This window comes from Stenella coeruleoalba (genome assembly GCF_951394435.1).
Source record: "Stenella coeruleoalba genome assembly, chromosome: 18".
NCBI classification, from domain to species: Eukaryota; Metazoa; Chordata; class Mammalia; order Artiodactyla; family Delphinidae; genus Stenella; species Stenella coeruleoalba.
In genome coordinates this window covers 14,399,619-14,417,421 of record NC_137164.1, presented here as the reverse complement: position 1 = coordinate 14,417,421, position 17,803 = coordinate 14,399,619, and the positions used below count along the sequence as shown (strand labels likewise).

General features: G+C 41.4%; 1 protein-coding gene across 12 annotated transcripts in view; it reads right to left on the bottom strand.

The window, feature by feature from the left end:
* The window catches only part of COG6 (component of oligomeric golgi complex 6), a 280,734-nt gene that overhangs the window by 150,458 nt on the left and 112,473 nt on the right, over window positions 1–17,803 (bottom strand). For 10 of the 12 annotated variants that reach the window (XR_013824904.1, XR_013824905.1, XR_013824906.1 and 7 more), the window contains one exon: window positions 15,630–15,786. The exons of 1 other annotated variant lie outside the window; for it this stretch is intronic. The gene's annotated coding sequence lies outside the window, so the exon portion shown is untranslated. Of the gene's footprint in view, window positions 1–15,629; window positions 15,787–17,803 lie in introns of those variants that run through there. One more of the 12 variants, XR_013824915.1, reaches the window with a different exon arrangement.

The window sequence follows — 17,803 nt, the reverse complement described above, 5'->3', positions numbered from 1 at the left end:
TTCCTTCAATAATAACATCTTGCAAAACCATAGGACAATATCAGAAGCAGGATATTAGCTTTGATACAATCCACCTATCTTGTTCAAATTTTCCCAGTTTTATTTATACTCACTTGTGTTTGTGTGTATTTAGTTCCATGCAATTTTACCCATGTGTAGCCTGTACCACCACCAGACTCAAGGTACAAAGCAGTCAACACACACCCCTTGTGTGGCCCTTTTAGAGCCACACCTACCCTCTCCCCCTCCCCCTGGCAACCACTAATCTGTTCTTCAGTTCTATGATTTTTTTTCATTTAAATAATGTTACAGAAATCAAATCAAGCAGTATATGTAATAGGCTGAAAAATGGTCTCCCAAAGATGTTCACATCCTAATTCCTTGAACCTGTGAATTCATTAGCCTACATAGTGAAAGATACTTTATAGATGTCATCATGTTAAGCATCTTCAGAGAGGGAGGCTTTCCTGGATTATCTGAATGAATCCAAAAAGTTCTGATTAGAGGGAGGCAAGAGATCAGAGATACAGTAGTAGGAGATGTGATGGAGACAGAGGTTGGGGAGATACAAGGGCCACAAGCCAAGGGGTGTAGATATCCTCTAGAAGCTGAAAAAGTCAAGGAAGTGGATTTTCCCTTAGAGTTTCCACAAGGCACGAACCCTGTCAACACCCTGACTTTTTAAAGCTTTAGAGATCGATTTCAGAGTCCTAACTTCCAGAGCTGTAAGATTAAAAATTTGTGTTTAAGCCACTAAGTTCGTGGTAATTTGTTGCAGGAGCAACATAAAAGTAATACAGTATGTGACCTTTCGGGATACTGGCTTTTTCTACCTCACGGTAATTCCACTGAGATTTATCCAAGCTGTTGTGTGAATCAATGTGGTCTGTCCCTTTTTATCGCTGAGTAGTGGTCCATGATGTTGATGTACCGTTTGTTTATCCATTCATCTACTGAAGAACACTTGGGTTGTTTCCACTTTGGGGCTATTACAAATAAAGCTGCTATAAACAGGTATGGGTTTTAGTATGAAAATAAATTCCATTTCTCTGGGATAAATGACAAAGACTGCAATTGTTGGGTCAAATGGTAATTAAGTATTTCATTTCATAAGAAACTGCTGAACTATTTTTCATTTTAAATGGTACTGTATGTTCCATTTTAAATTCCCATCAGTGATGTATAAATGATTCAGCTTCATCTCCATCATTTGGTGCTGTCACTGTTTGGTTTTTTTTAATTTCAGCCATTCTGATAGGTATGTAGTGGTATCTCATTTAGCTTCTAGTTTTCATTTCCCTAATAGTGATTGATGATGAGCATCTTTACACACATGTACTTGCCTGTAAATCTCCTCTGGTGAAGCGTCTGTTCTCGTCTTTTGAATGTTTTCTAACTGAATTATTTGTTTTTTCACCATTGAGTTTTAAGAGTACTTTATATAGTTTAGATATTAGTCCTTTGTCAATATGTGGTTTGCAAATATTCTTTCTTAGTCTGTACCGTGTATTTTCATCTTAACAGAGTCTCTTGCAGAGTCAAACTTTTAAATTTTGATGAAGTCCATTTTATCAGTTTATCCTTTTGGCAACAAGTCTAAGAGCTCTTTGCCTAGTTTTAGATTCTGAAGATTTTTCTCCTAAGTTTTTTTCTAAAAGTTTTTAAATTTTACACTTTATTTTTCAGTTAGCGATCCATTTGGAATAATTTTTGTATAATGTTCAATTTTTTTAACCTATAGATGTTCAATCATTCCAGCAGCATTTGTTGATAAGGCTATCCTACATTGAACTGCTTTTCCACTTTCCTCAAAAAAAATCAAAGGAGCACATCTGTGTGGGTCTATATCTGGTTCTCTACTCTGTTCCGTGATGTACTGAATATATGTCTATCCGTCTGTTAATACCACATTGTCTTGATTCCTAGAGCTCCACAGTGAGCCTTAACAGTAGGTAGAGTGATTCCTCTCCATCCTTCTTTGTCAAGATGATTTTAGCTATTCTAGGATTTGCACCATAAATTTAGAAAAAGGTTGTTTATGTCTACAAAAAACTTTGCTGGTATTTTGATAGGAATTACATTAAACCTATAGATCGATTTAGGAAGAATTGATATCTTTACTATATTAAATTTTCCCATCAGTGAACACGGTATATCTTTCCATTTATTTAGGTGTTTTTTGATTTCTTTTATCAGCATTTTATAACTTTCAGTATACAGATCTTGTCCATGTTTTGTTTAATTTATACATATTTTATTTTGGGGGGGATTTTCTACACAGACAATCATGTCATATGTAAGAAGGAATGTGCAATGATTTTTTGAGCCAATCAGAAAATCCTAATAGAAAACATAAAGGATTCTGGACTAAAGAGTGCTGCCACATCATGGTTTTGAAAGACAAGTGATTGTTCTATGGAAGTAGAAGGGCAGGAGTTTTTTAAAAAGAGTACTTGTCTCTATTCAAATACACAGAAAAAACTGTCAGTCCCACCATACCAGATTTCCTCCGTGTTGAGCTGGTAACTATGTCACAAGATAAAAAGCACGTTGCCTTTGATTCCTGTAATTGAAACTGGCCCTATCAAGTATGACTTACGCTGTCCTCTGCTTTGGAGATGAGAAAATATGGGCCAACTGTGAAACTGACCTTTCACTCTGCCTGGGCTTGTGACTTCTCCACTTTTAGAAGCATCTTCTTAGCATCACAAGGGTCCCAGAGTATCAGAAGCTATGCTCATCTAAGTAGGAGACAGACCTGGTCTCTTGGGCTCTGGGGGGTGACAGCAGAGAGCCTAAGACTGAGTGTGTCCCCAGGGTCATGTCAAAAACAGAAACAAAACTTCTGACATTTAGTTTGCCAATCTAACCACCAGCCTGCGTTTCCTCGTTTTCATTTCCACTCTGTCCTTCACATAATTACATCAATGCTTCACTGTGTTTATGATACATGGTGAGGATTAAAGAGCTGAAGGTAAAATGTTCTGCCCGGGAAGGCAATTACTTTGAGCAACTGTTTCAGTGGGATTGAAAGGTGATCTTAAGCACATTAAATCCAGGTTCATATATTAATAAGGCTACAGGGCTATCTCCCAAAACCCAAGGGCAGGGATGCCACAAGTCCCCAGGAAGTGATTGGAACTAGGGTTTGGAAATCTGTCAGGACTCCCTCTGAATCTCATCTCTTCTCCCAAAGCCTTACTTCAGATCTCTCTCTCTCTCTCTCCCTCCACGCCCCCGTCCCCTGTCCCAACCCCCCACCTCCCTCCCCCTGTCTCTCTCTCTCTCTCTCTCTCAGTCTCTGTGTTCTTCTGCTCTGGAATCCATGTGACGAAAACCATGGTCCCAGAAATCTACCCATCACAGGCCTATCCACTGGAGAAGACTGCATCTCCCTCTGCCTGTGACTCCCAGGGAAAGGACTCTGATTGGTTGTTTGGTTGTGGGGGGGGTCTACACTAAGACCAAAAGTTGAGGCCAGGAGAGCGGGAAATTATTATATGAAAAGACCCTGAAGAATTATTAAAGGGTAAGTTGGGGAAAAAATTCAATAAGGTCTGCACAGAAAAAAAACTAGTTAGATACTAATACTTCTTTCCATCATAAACTTGGAAATGGAAATCCCCTAACTCTCTATTAAGTCAGTTTGTTTATGAGGCATCTAGGTTGAGTTTTACCATGCTGTCAAATCTTTCGCACCTTGACTCACAACCCAACAGACTGGTCACAGTTTTATTTCTACGCTAACATTGCAATACTTGAAAAATAAGAATATTAAGATTTTAAGCAACTTGGCTCAGAAAGTAAAGACAGATTTAGTGATGTGATAAAACCCTGGCACGAAAGAGGAGTGAAAGACATTAAAAATGATCATAAACCAAGGGTTTTAAATCTTCTTTTCCAGACTGTGTGACCTCATATAAATCCTTTAACCTTTCTGCTTATTTATTTCTTAATTTATGAAATAGAAAAAATAACAGCTATCTGGTTTATCTTCTAGTATTTTTTGTAAATATCAAATGAGTTAGCATATATTAAAAAATGCTTTATAAACCACAGAGCACTATAAAACCATGATACCGTAATCATGCTTGTCTTGGGATTCATGTTACTGAAAATAAAAATAGTAATCCTATAAAACATCTTGTCTTTATTTACTTTAACACAAGGAGAAGTAAATTATATAAATGCTCATAATTATTTTTATAAGACCCGTTTCAGGCTATTTGGGGCAGAAAATATTGTCATCACTTTGTTGGAGGCAAAAATGAGGACCAAATAAAATTACTTGTCAAATAAATAGTCATGGAACAAGACGTTTTGGCTAGAATGTGATATTTAAAAAAACAGCATCAAAACCTTGGTCCAGGTCATCATCCTGTTTACATTACAGGAGAAAGGTGTTCCTTTGTAACAAAAATTCCCAGGAAATGACCTCTGAGCCAATGCTTCTGGAAGATGGAAACACGGAGTTGAACAGTAGCTCCCTGAATTTCTAGCCGACCTTGCTCTGTTTTCTCCTAACCAATGGAAAGCACCCTATCCTTGGTAGTTTAGGCCCTTCTTATGCTTATTCCAGGGTCCCTCCAGCTCTCCAGGCCTCTGGGAACTATGCAAAAGACTGCTCCTCCCAGGATGTAATTTCCTGCTCAGTAGTCAAAAATGCTCCCTTGGGTACATTCAAGTTTCTCCCAATTGGTGCAGAGATTCCCGAGATGCAAGAAACAACAAGGTACTTCCCTCAGGCCTAAATTTTAGGGAGTGAGGCATTTGATTTCTGCAGGAAAAGTACCCACTAGAAAAGAGAATGTTTTTGCCCATATTCTCTTTTAAAAGACAAGCAGAATCATATGACACTTTTATAAATACCCCTGCAAAGAGACCAAAAAAATCTGCTATTCTAACACACCTCAAACGTGAGTCTAGCTTCAACAACCTGCCTTGGATAATATGGCTGAAACTGACAAAGGATTTTCCTTCCTGTGCACTGACTCCACCATGCTTGTCCTCAATCATAATGAGTGGCCCTTGTTTGTTTTTCTTCTCTTTAATAACTGAAATAGCTCTGAGAAGGTCTGAAACTGGAAAAACCAAGAGTCATTTCATGGCAATGGTATCATTAAAAGCATCTGTTTTTCTTTATTAGGGTGCATCCTACGATGAAAATGCCCAAAGAATCAGCCTGTGTTCATCTATTGTCAACACAGGTATCCCAGATTTATTCTGCTGGGTCAGGTTAATTGGAACACTACTGAAAAATACAGGTTTCCAATGAGAAGGGATTGAAAGTCTAGATAAATCACTCCAAATAATGTATGGCTTTTTCCTATGAAGACCATGAACAATTTGTGTGCCGTTTGATTTCCAAGGACGGAGGGTTTTCTGTATTAAACTGAAATCTAAAGTAAGGTACATTGATTTACAGGAAATTGTTCCTTTATACACAAATTCATCATTTACAAATACTATTTCAGGGGCCAGATTGAAGGCAGGCTTACGTTTTTCAAGCCAACTGTGTCATCAACTGTGTCCGTGTCTGTTTATAAACAGTTCTTCCCAAATCGAGGATCCAAGCTTCACAAAAATATTTGTTTTAAATCGTTTCAAATAAGCAGCATAAATTTGAGTCTTAGGGCTCACTTCCAGAGAAAGCTGTGTTCACACGTATTTCATAGAAAAAGAGAAGGGTGGACGGGGGTGGTTAGGACATAAAAGGAGGAGCCAGTTAGGAGGTTAGTGCCATTTTCCCGGGAAATGGTGTTGGCTCAAACTAAAAACGAATGATGTGTGTCCCCATCTGCTTTGATGTGAGAACTTTGAAAATCCCCCAGAATTTTCCATTTGCCACTCTGAGCTCACAGACAGACCTTTTATTGCCTAGTATATTTATTTGCAGATCTTAAAATGTCCATATGTCATGGAAGACATGAGTCCTTGATGACAGGTACTAAGACGTGTCCAAAACCTACTTTTCCAGGGCCCAGTGCCTGCGGTCTTGATTTAAGGGAAATAAACAGTGAGCACAGCCAGCGGCTTGGACAGGGCTCCCTCCTTTCAGTTTCATCTGAGATAAGATTGCAAACGACTCAGGACATTCTCCATTTCTAATTCTCCTAATCCAAAGCCTTTCTTCTTTTGGTTAGGAAATGTTTCTTCTTTTTGGAAAAACGCTGGAAGAAGGAAATTGTGTTGAGAACACCAAGAGGTGGGAGGATCTGCCCATCTTCCCGGGAGGTGTCCACCTGCTGTGCCTATTGAGGAAGGTGGTATTATCAGTGTAGAGAAGACACAGTGGCAGGAAGTGGTGGGCGGGGAACCTATTTTACATCTGCTGTGTCTTTCCTCTTGAGTTTCAAAGAAAAATATTCAATATCCAAAGCATGTGTAGTTCTAACAAGCCTGATGCCTCCCTGGAAGCCACAAACTATTCAAGTATGATGCAGAAACACCACAGTTTTGAAATTCCGTGGAAGACGGCTGTGGTAGGGAAGGCATTTCCTGATACTTGACCAGGACACTGGTGACTTAGATTTCATTTGCCTTTGCCTTGGCTAGCTAATCACATGCTGAAATGAAAAGAAAGAGGGCATCAATCATCAGCCTTGATTCTGAAAGCTTATTTTTCTTTCATATTGCCTTGAAAATAAGGTTTGATCTGGGTTGGTTTCCAAAGCAATACTTTATTATGCTTTGCTCCCCTGTGCCCTACCTCAGCATTTTGGAATTCAGGTTCTATCATAGGCAGAGGAAGGCAGCACCGGTCCCTTTACTTTGTTTAGAATACAAAGAACCCTCCCTCTAACCCCGTTCCCCATAGTCCACAGGTGACTCTACCAGAGAGAAGGAAAGAACAAGGGAGGCCTGTGCCCCTCACCCATCCTGCCCGCTCTCCCCAAATACAACCATCCAGCCTCGATGCCAAGGGCTTCAGCAGCAAAGAGGAAACATCTGCTTTGCTCTCTTTCTACTGCAGACGAATTGGATGGCTCTGATTCATGACTCATTGTGTTTTACCTGGTCCTCCCCAGAATCTGGTCCTACGTATTCTAGGAGCAAGTGTAAGGCTGCTCGTTAAGATTGTGTTTGCAAGAAGCAACCAGGTAACCATTCTGGCTTCACTGCCTGTGTAATTCCAACGATCCGTTTGGTTGTGGAGAGATGAGAGAAGGCTTTTTTTGTTTGTTTTAGTTTAGTTTTTGTTTTTTTACTCTAAATTAACTAGGGTTTTTTTGTTTTGGTGCAGGGGAGGGTGTGGGGTTTTTTTTAACTGATTGTTTTAAACTGTATTTCATATATTCCACTCCCTTTACCCTTTTTGCTTCTCTTCCTTCTTTCTGATTATGTCATGCTCCTTCTGTTTATAGACCAACGTTAATTTCTCTTTTGCATCTCTTCAATTTCCACTGCCACCCACAGTCACAGATGTGTCCTGGTCTTATAAATGTTGCAGTTTATAAACCTACTGCCCTCTCCGGAGGTTCTCAGTGCACACTTGACACTGATCACATTGATGTATCACACCCCTGAGGGACATCATGCCCCATGGGCTTTTCTTTCACAGTTTTCAGTTTTCTTTCTTATGTATTTTTTTCATTCTTTCTTTTGCGGGGGACACTATAGGTTTGGGTTTTGCATTCTTTCATTTCAAGCCTCATGTGCTTTAATTCTCCAGCTAACTGGTGTTAACTGTGGCCCAGAATGTCCTCAGATTGTTCCATTTGTCCCTTGCAAACCTTTTTTATACATTACGCTATGAAGACACCCTAGGAGGTAAATTCGCTTCTATTTCCTTCATTTCACACATGGGGAGGCTGAAAGCGGAGAGAGACTGAGTCTAGAGCACCAAACTAGAGGTAAGCAGTGATTCCAACTCCCAGCCCTTGCTTCTGGCTATTCTCACCCAAGGGAGTCTGCTGTCTTCGTCCAAGTTCTCCATCGAGTCCCAGTGACTAGCCTTCCCTTTGTAGACCAGATGCTTCCACCTTTCACATCAGAAGATGCTTTATTCCAAAGCCCTGGGCACCCGTGCCTCTCCTTCAATGTACACTGTAATGCTGGGACCACATTTGGGTCCAGATAAAATTATTCTTTCATTGGTCTTGGGTGGTTACTGTTTCATGATCCCTGACCTCCTTCTTCCCACCCCAGATCTCCAGGAGCCAAGAAAGAACATGAACACTTCTGCCCGCTGTTCCTTTATTTAACCTTCCTGCCAATCAAACGCTTACCATCCATTTCAGGTCATGACAGAAAATCTTAACTGTGGCGATTAGCCACAGCTCATCAACAGCTACAAGGACCCACTGGAATTTTTCTCAGAAATCAGTGCACTCATCTGTGATGTGCTGATTGAGATAATGAGCTGCAAGATGAAAATTAAGGAATAATAGAATGGATATCTTTTTTTTTTCCCCCTCTCATTAAGTAGCCAAAGGAAAGCAAAGGGAAAAGGAGACGGGGGAGGAAGTTAGGAACTAAAGTTTATTTTCTAACGCATTCCTCATTTATTTTTTCCCACCTGAATCTGGTTAAGTCCACCTCTGTACGAGGCTTTTGCAAATTTCTACCAGTTGTGGCTTTCAGGCTGAAGAAGAGTATCTTTGGAAGAACGTAACTTGAATTTGTCTTTGGCTGCTTGAGTCTTAAAAGCTATGGTGCCAACAGCTTTTCTCCAAATCTCTTTCCTTTCACTCCTCCTTTTCCAAAGGATCAGCTTCAATATTGGCTTCTGTTTGGCTCCAGTACCTTGTATTAGATGTCTGAGCTTTAGTCGTTGGCACGCAGACACAGCCCACAGTGCCCATTTGCCATTGTCCCCCTGGACTTCCAGAGGCATCTGAGCCCTGTCCCCCCAGGGCTCTCCACCAGGGGACCCAGTGTATTGAAGCAAATTCCCACATTGCCACATCCCGGCCCAGCCCCCATCCTCCACTCCCAAAGCAGGATGGAGTGAGGGTGAGAGACAAAGCCTGTCCCGGAGATTTTGGTCTCTGAAGGAAGAGCCCATCTCTTAGGAGGAGCAACAGAAGTGGAAATTTTCCTCTTTTTTGCTTTTTCAGTCACACAATGCACCTCAGTTACAAGACCGTAGGGTTGCAATGGAGGCTTCGGGAGATGGTGTGTGGGCATACTGTGGGCGAGGGCGTGTGCATGCGTGTGTGTGGGTAAGGTGGATGCTAGTGAAGAAGAAAGAATTTCTGGTAAATATCTCCAAAACAGTTCTTTTTCAATTTCAGATTGCTCACATTCAAGACACTTTAAATACAGAGATGACAACACTTCCCCTAATCTTCACTGACCCTGTGGCTTATTTACTGAATGTCTTTCATCTTCATGGTAACTTATGTATAGTCTACATTAAACTTCTATGGTGTTTATTGCACAGATAATTACACCACTCACCCCCGCAAATATAAAATGCATATTCATATACGTACATACATCAACAGCTTGAAATGATATAGATAAGTATAGATATGTAATCATCAACAGCTTGAAACTAATTAAAAGTGAGGCATAAACTGATTAAATTTCACATCAAAAATACTGCTTCCCAAATTCATTAAAAAAATATGTATATATAGTAAAATACATATATATGTATGTGTGTGTGTGTGTGTGTGAAGAGAGAGACAGAGAAAACATTAATATTTGCATGCATGTTTCTCCTTTTCTATCTAGTTTTCTGTCATTTTCTTCTTTCTTTGCCACTGACCTTCTCTGACCCAGGGAAAGACTCCACTGAAGAGACAAGGCAGTTGAGCTGTGAGGAGAAAGCCCCAGCTCGGTCCCAGTGGCCGCGCCTACCGCTCTACCCCCAACAAAGCACATGACCCCAGCACATCTCCTTAAGGCCCTGTGCCTCACTTCTATTAACAAAAGAGCCTTATACAACTGGGTGGTGGGGAGATAATGGCAGATCACCCATGGCGTTGCAAACCCTCTCTATTGAGATCCACAGCTTCATCATCCCTAAGGTCTTTAACATTTTAATGTCTCTGAATTTACAGTTCATTTTACAATGGATGATGCATCATACTGAACAGCAGCATCTTTTCTTTCTTAATTTACATAAAACACTAGTGTTTCCTACAATGGAGGATGGCTAAATTTAATAAAATACAGTTTGGGTTAAAAGTATTTTGCAGGTTTATGCTACTATCCAAAATTCACGTGTTTTCTTGTAAATACAAGATGAACCATGGAATTAATCTCCCTGGCCCATTCTGAACAAGTAGAAGCATTCCCTGAGTGACAAAGTACCCAGCTGAACTAGAGGGAGGGACTCGATAAGCAGAAGGAAAAGTGTCTCTCAAACAATGTCATGCTTAAAAAAGGCCCTCACTTGGTTTCATGGTCTGCTGTCACTGTCCTGAAATTCTTAATGTTTTGAATAAGAGGCCCTGCGTGTTCATTTGACACTGGCCTAGAAAAATTATGTAGGCTGTCCTGATGGGAAATGTATTTGGTTAAAAAAATTAAAACCTATTCCATTCTTCTCACATTCACCTTCTGGCTGCCGGCATGAGAGACTTTCAATTTCTTAAAAAGAGTTCTGAACTTTGTAAGTACTTGAATCAGAGCATCTTCAAGCACATGGGGTTCTGTTTTCAGTCGGTATCATCTCCAGCTCACTTGGAGAGCAGCGACATACTGACCTCAGGATTTTGAAGGTTAAGAAAGGAGCAAATACTTCAAATCAAAACCTTTATCTTTTAAAATAAAAATCCTGAGGACTTCCCTGGCGGTCCAGTGGTTAAAACTCTGTGCTTCCAATGCAGGGGGCATGGGTTCAATCCCTGGTTGGGGAACTAAGATCCCACATGCCGCGGGGCATGGCCAAAAAATAATAAAATAAAATAAACAAATAAAAATCCTTAAGAAAAGCACTTAAATTGTTACAATTTGAGGGAGAAATCTCCCTTAAACTTCAGAATATCTTTTCATACACCCATGTTATATATGGCATCTCATAAAGTTTCTTTTTAAAAAAGAACAGTATTAAAAATAGAGGTAGTATAAGAATCTATTCTGGTTATTTTTTTTATCTCCAGACAATATCTACACATGTTGTTTTATTGGGGACCAATATGGTCCAAGCACATGGACAAATTTCTCTGCTAAAACCAAAGTGCATAAAGGAATTAAAGCTTTGAAATTTGTCATCTAGGGTCAAATTTGATCCAGCAACAAGTTGTGAATATGATTCTATGAAATACACGTCATAAATTCAGAATTTCTGGCTGATCTGAGTGAGAATGTTGATGAGATGAAATGAACAGACTCGCCTAGAATAACGTGTTGGGTCTGTAAAACTGTCATAAGCCTATAGAGATTTTGCCCAAGTAGAAGACTAAATCTTGTCACTTTTCAAGCATGTTTCAAAATCTAGTATTTCTAATGGCTTCACAGGGTGACTGGCCTGCCTAAAAACTTTAGGAAGCAAGAAGACACGTAAAGCCTCTGGTAAAAGTCTCTGTTGCTATTTGAGCAACAAAAATTCAAACTAATGAACAAAACAAAGATAACAGTGTTAAAAATAAAAGGCAAAATTTAAAAAGATCGTGCAAAGGACACCAAGAATACCCAAACCCAGACATTTCTTTTACTCATGGCCCAAGGGAAATACACACACTGCGGACAAGCACCAAAGGACACCCTTTATTACGATTAACGCTGGGGCCCAAACCACAATGTAAAATTGAAATGAATCAGGCTGGGTTTGGAAGATTTCCAAAAACAGACTCAACGATGTCTACCTTTATCTCAACAATCTAGCACAATCCGCATAACATTAAGAGCTTAAATTCAGTGTTTTCAATATATTATATAAACCACGCAAAAGGTAGAGGGCAAGGTGCGGGATAAAGAGGAATTTAAAATCAGGTTCTTCGGTTCTGGTTCTTCAGGAATTTCACATTGGGTCTTTGGATGGTTCGTCTCTTATCCTCACTGGGAGTCACCTCGTGATACCTGAGACTCTTCCTTCCGCCAGAGCCATATTTCTTATGGGTGTTCCCTTTCTATAACTACATCAACCTCTAAGATTGTAGAGGTCTGCTTCAGGGGTCCAAAGTCTAGGGTACATATCTGAGTCCTTCAGTGTATTCTTCTCCAGGACAAATATAAAGAGGACATAGTCACCATCTTCCAAAATGTCTAATATTATATATCACCAAGCTCCTTATTTTTCTGAGTTAGAATTTAATCTAGCATCATCATTCCTCATCTTGCTTTCTCTGTTTCCTCTTAGATCTAGCAATCTCCCCAAAATGCATCATCGTATCTTGAACCTTACGGAGGGAACCGCCACCTCCATTCCTTTTACTGTTTATGAAGGTTCTGGAAGAACTGGGGTATGGAGAAGAAGGACAAGAGAAAAATAGAGGGAACGAGAGTCCTGGAAACAGGTTCTTTAAAAAAAAAGAGTCGCCTTTATAAAGTGGTCACTACTGTTATATAAAAAATTCATCATTAAAAAAAGTGTAGGGGACTTCCCTGGTAGCGCAGCGGTTAAGAATCCACCTCCCAATGCAGGGAACACGGGTTCAAGCCCTGGTCCAGGAAGATCCCACACACCGCGGAGCAACTGAGCCCGGGCACCACAACTACTTAGCCCGCCTGCAACAACTACTGAAGCCCGCGCGCCTAGAGCCTGTGCTCTGCAACAAGAGAAGCCACCGCAATGAGAAGCCCGTGCGCTGCAACGAAGAGTAGCCCCTGCTCGCCGCACCTAGAGAAGAGCCCGTGCGCGGCAACGAAGACCCAACATGAACGAAAATTAATTAATTATTAAAAGTGTAATACATATTAGGGGCCATATAACTGTAAAACTTTTAATACTTTCCTTTTTAAGGCAAGAGGAAAATAATGTTTGAGAGCCAAAAATTTGGAAAAATTGGTCTTAATGAATAAGTGCCCCAAACAATATTGTATTTCAGCGGCTCCGCCAGGAGCAATACTGCTCTGCGCCCTTACCCCAGTGGGCGTTTGGTAACGTCTGGAGACATTTCTGATTGTCACAGCTAAGGGGGCGCTACTGACATCTAGTGGGTGCTAGCCGGGGACGCCGCTAAATTTTGTTTAATGCACAGGGCAGCCCCCATGACTAAGAATGATGTGGCCCCAAACGTCAGTACTACCAATGTTGAGAAACCCTGCTCTGTGTTCCTGACAGACGAACAACAAGAGGAGGAGCTGACTCATTAGGAATTGGCTTCACAGTCCTTAAAACGGGTGGTTTCAACTCCAGAGGAGTCGGCTGCTCGGGGCTGGACTTACGGCCCCAGACGTCCAGAGTCCAGTCTGCCTGCGCCCCTCTCCTTCACTCTTTGTCTCCCTAACTACACGAGTTTCTAGAGCCTCCATCTTCCCCATCAATAGGACACACTCTGCCCCCTGTCTATGACTTAAACAGCCAGAAGCTTGACGTTGATACACAGAAATCAGGAGTCCTGAAGCTCGAGGTAGCAAAAGTCTGCAGATGCTTAAAAACATAGCTTGGCTCAAACAGCGTCAAGAGGTAGACACTCTAATCAGAAACACCTGGGAGCAGATTCTAAAACCGTTCCAAGTAGAACCTGAAACCGGACAAGGTCCTTCGTTGGTTTCATTTCACATGAAAATCAGAGTTTGAGGCGGTTGAGTTTATACCACTGATTTGTAAAAACTTTCAACAAGAATGCTGTCTTCCTCACTTTAACTTTTTAACAATCACCCCCGCAGTGTTTTGGTTCTTTTGTACACATTTACTACCATCACACTTCTGCTTCTGTTTTTTTCTCCGATGTAATGTGGGGGAAAGACTTCTGTGGACATTCCTACTGGTAATATTTGCACTTTTGAACATTATCTGAATGACACCATGTTCCTCACACAATAGAAATCACAGAGACTTGCAGGTAGAAATCAGGATAGTTTCATACAGATAGAAATTATTACGCTGAGCAGGAAACCATAGTAATGGCACTCTAAAGCAGAAAAGAAATCAGCTGTAGAAGGACAATAAGAAGCAAACATTTATCTAAAACAAACAAACAAAAAATTAATTTAGAGTTCTATTATTCTACTGGAGCCATTTGTATTTTTCTTTTGTTTTTTTAAATAACAACAATGGTATTGAGTACATAGTATTTTTTTTTTTTTTTTTTTTTTTGGCTGTGCTAGGTCTTTGTTGCTGTGCTCAGGCTTTCTCTAGTTGTGGCGAGCGGGATCTAGAGCGCAGGCTCAGTAGCTGTGGTGCACAGGCTTAGTTGCTCCAATGCATGTGGGATCTTCCCAGACCAGGGCTCGAACCCGTGTCCTCTGCATTGGCAGGTGGATTCTTAACCACTGCGCCACCAGGGAAGTCCCTGTATTTTTCTTGTATACAAATGTATGTTTGTTTATACATGCGTGGATATATATGCATGCAGACCATATATATATATATATATATATATATATACACACACACATATATATTCCTCTTGAAACTTCTCAGTTATTGATATTCATATTCTTATCAGCAATAACTGTAAAATATGTAGTTGTGGGCATTATAAAAATGAGTCCCTGCTTTAATATTTCCATACTAAAGTAGTGTTCCCTAAAGATTATGTTTTCTTTTCTGTCAGCCCAGAACCCGAAGAAGGTAGTACAGTTGACCCTTGAACAACACAGGTTCTTTTACATGCGGATTCTTTTCTGTGGTAGGTACTACAGTAGTTGGTTGAATCTGAGGATATGGAACTGTGGATATGGAGGGTTCACTATAAGTTATACGCGGATTTTCGACTGCACGGGTGCTGGCGTCCCAACCCCTGGATTCTTCAAAGGTCAACTGTATAAGTAATCAATTCTCAAGTTTCTGCTGTCTCCCTTAATCAATATCAATAATAAGTGAAGTAACTCTGTCCAAAAGAAAAAAAGAAAATACAAGAGATGAAAAGAAATAGCTGTGAGAAGGGAGTGATGTCCAGTAGGACCTGATATTAAAGAAAAGGGCACAGGGCTTCCCTGGTGGTGCAGTGGTTGAGAGTCCACCTGCCTATGCAGGGGACACGGGTTCGTGCCCCAGTCCGGGAAGATCCCACATGCCGCAGAGCGGCTGGGCCCGTGAGCCATGGCCGCTGAGCCTGCGCATCCGGAGCCTGTGCTCCGCAACGGGAGAGACCACAACAGTGAGCGGCCTGCGTACCGCAAAAAAAAAAAAAAAAAAAAAGCCACAAAGTCATAGGGAAAAGTTTTCTAGCATAGATTTCAAAATATCTGTATTTTACTTCAGCTTCCCCGCCCCTTTTTTTCTTTTTTCTTGGACAAGCCACTTCTTTGAGTCTTAATTTCCTCCCTTGTAAAATAGGATAAGTGAATATATGCGAAAGTGCTTTGAAAGAGCAACGCACACCCACCAGGTTACATTCAACAACCTGAGATTATTGGAAGAATACGAACGCATGCCTACTGAGTCTCCTAGCCAGTCTTAAAACGCTCTTTGCCGGCCAAACTTCATTTCACAAAATCAGCATTTCCATTTTAATGGGAAGGGCGTGTCCAATTCCAATTTTGAGGACTCTCCTCCAACTACCTTCCAAGCCCCAGAGGCATCAGCCGCTGGGGGTGGAGCACTGGGGGGGGGGGGTGACAGATACCTGAAGTGTGGTGGCAGAAACGGCTCTCTCCTGGCACAGACCAAGACCAGCAGGACCTGTGGGCCCTCCCCAGACGCTGTCATCTGCAACTTATCTTCTCAAGAAACACAAAGCGCATACGTTCTTCCTCAGTGGTGACCTCTGGGTGGCAGGGGCGCTGTGTAAGAAGCAGAGGCAACAGAGGGATCAGGGGCTTCCGATGGGGAGCCTTGGAACTTCGTTAGACTCTGTCACTTGGTCTGGGGGGCGTGGTTTCATATAAAGAATGTGGGCATTGAAGTGGCCTAGGGAAAACTCCCTAACCTCGCTGAGACATGAGGTGCCCTGCCTCGGACAGGCAGCTCTTCAGAAGGACTGAAGGTGACAGCGGACGTACAGCCCCCGGATTGTGCTGATCACCTGGGGACACCCCAGCCAACGCTAGGCTTGGGCTTCTTCATCCGCATCTTCCCCTTATGCACTAAGCTCGTTTTAAAAGGACGTGTCTCAGGAAACAGCGAATATCAGGGCGGCTCATGTACTGGGCCCGCTCTTCACGAAGGCTTGCGGAGGCAGGAGGAGGAGGTGGGTGTGAACTTCCTGGGATAAAGTGAGTGGTGATGGGTGAAGACAAGTGAATCTTCCCTGGTGGCTACAAGGAACGCAGGGAGAATGGGCGGAGCCTGAGGAAGCACCCCGCTCGTAGCACTATATCCTGCTGGGGGAAACCTGGGATGCCTAGAGCCCACACCCATGTCTCTATGTACATGCTGCCCAGGACTTTCTTCCACTTCCTTCTTCCTCCTTTGCTCCACCATGTAGCCTTTCTGTGCTTGTCAAAGGACAGGTTGGGAAAAAATGAAAGTGCGGTGAAACTCCAACTAACCCACTAGTCCAATGACTCCCTGCTCAGTTAAAAAGATTTACTGAGTCAGGAAGGTCAAATAGTGGCCTTTTTTTTTTTAAGTTATGTATAGATATCCTTCATCAATGTTTTCTCTAACCCTCTTTACATCAAAAAAACAAAGGCTGGTTTTATTCCTTTCCACACAAAGCATCTGTAACAAAGCAAAAGGAGGATTTCAAATGACAGTTTCACCGTGGGGCGTGGCGGGTCTTTCCAGAACATTTAGCTTTTATGGACAAAACCCACTGAAGGTAAAACACATAAGGGCTTAGATACATAACGTTGCCAGCATGAAGAAAAAGGCGCAGGCTCATATTATCTGTGCTCATTTGCGGTATTACGTAATTTATTGTACTTTTCATAAATATGCCAGCCTTGTGAACTGTCTTCATTTCACTATAGAAACTATATTGAGTCATCTGCTATCTTGGTGCAGGATTTTCTTTTCTCTTTTCATATTTATAAATTTGTCCTCCTGGAAAATATCAAGGTCAATTTCTGCCATTTGTTGCAAAATGTAGAAGATTTAACTGAAGGTGATGTTGATTATGCATGCATTCAAAGGTAGATCTGGGTCTTAAATATTTATTTAAAAACTGAAAACACTTAGATGGGAACACATACAAAGGGACAAAGTAAACAAAACAAAAAAATGGAAAATGAAATCTGAAATATGTTTTCTTAACCCTCAGTGCCATGCTGTCTCAGGCGGAAGGATCTAATCTCTGCAAACACAGGTTTTTGGTTAATAATAACAGTCTAGGGCTTCTCTGGTGGCGCACTGGTTGAGAGTCCACCTGCCGATGCAGGGGACACGGGTTCGTGTCCCGGTCAGGGAAGATCCCACATGCCGCGGAGCGGCTGGGCCCATGAGCCATGGCCGCTGAGTCTGCACATCCGGAGCCTGTGCTCCGCAACGGAAGAGGCCACAACAGTGAGAGGCCCGCGTACCGCAAATAATAATAATAATAATAACAGTCTAAGATGAAAATTATGAAGGTAGCATAATAGCTAACAAGTTAAGTTTTCAAACAAATAGAGGTTTTTATTTAGTTGCTGTTTTGTTCTTCTGGGGATCTACTTTTTAAAAAAATTCTAAAGACCAGAAATAGCAAATCCAACTCCAAGGCTATTCTGAAATGAAACAAAAAGTCAGGGAAAGTTAAGACTATGGACAATTTACAAAGCCGCTTTTTATACAGTTGGGTTATAGCTCTGGAGTCCCAACGATTTCCTGGGCACAGCAGGGAGCAAAGGATTGAACCCAGGAGGTAAACATGGGAAGAAA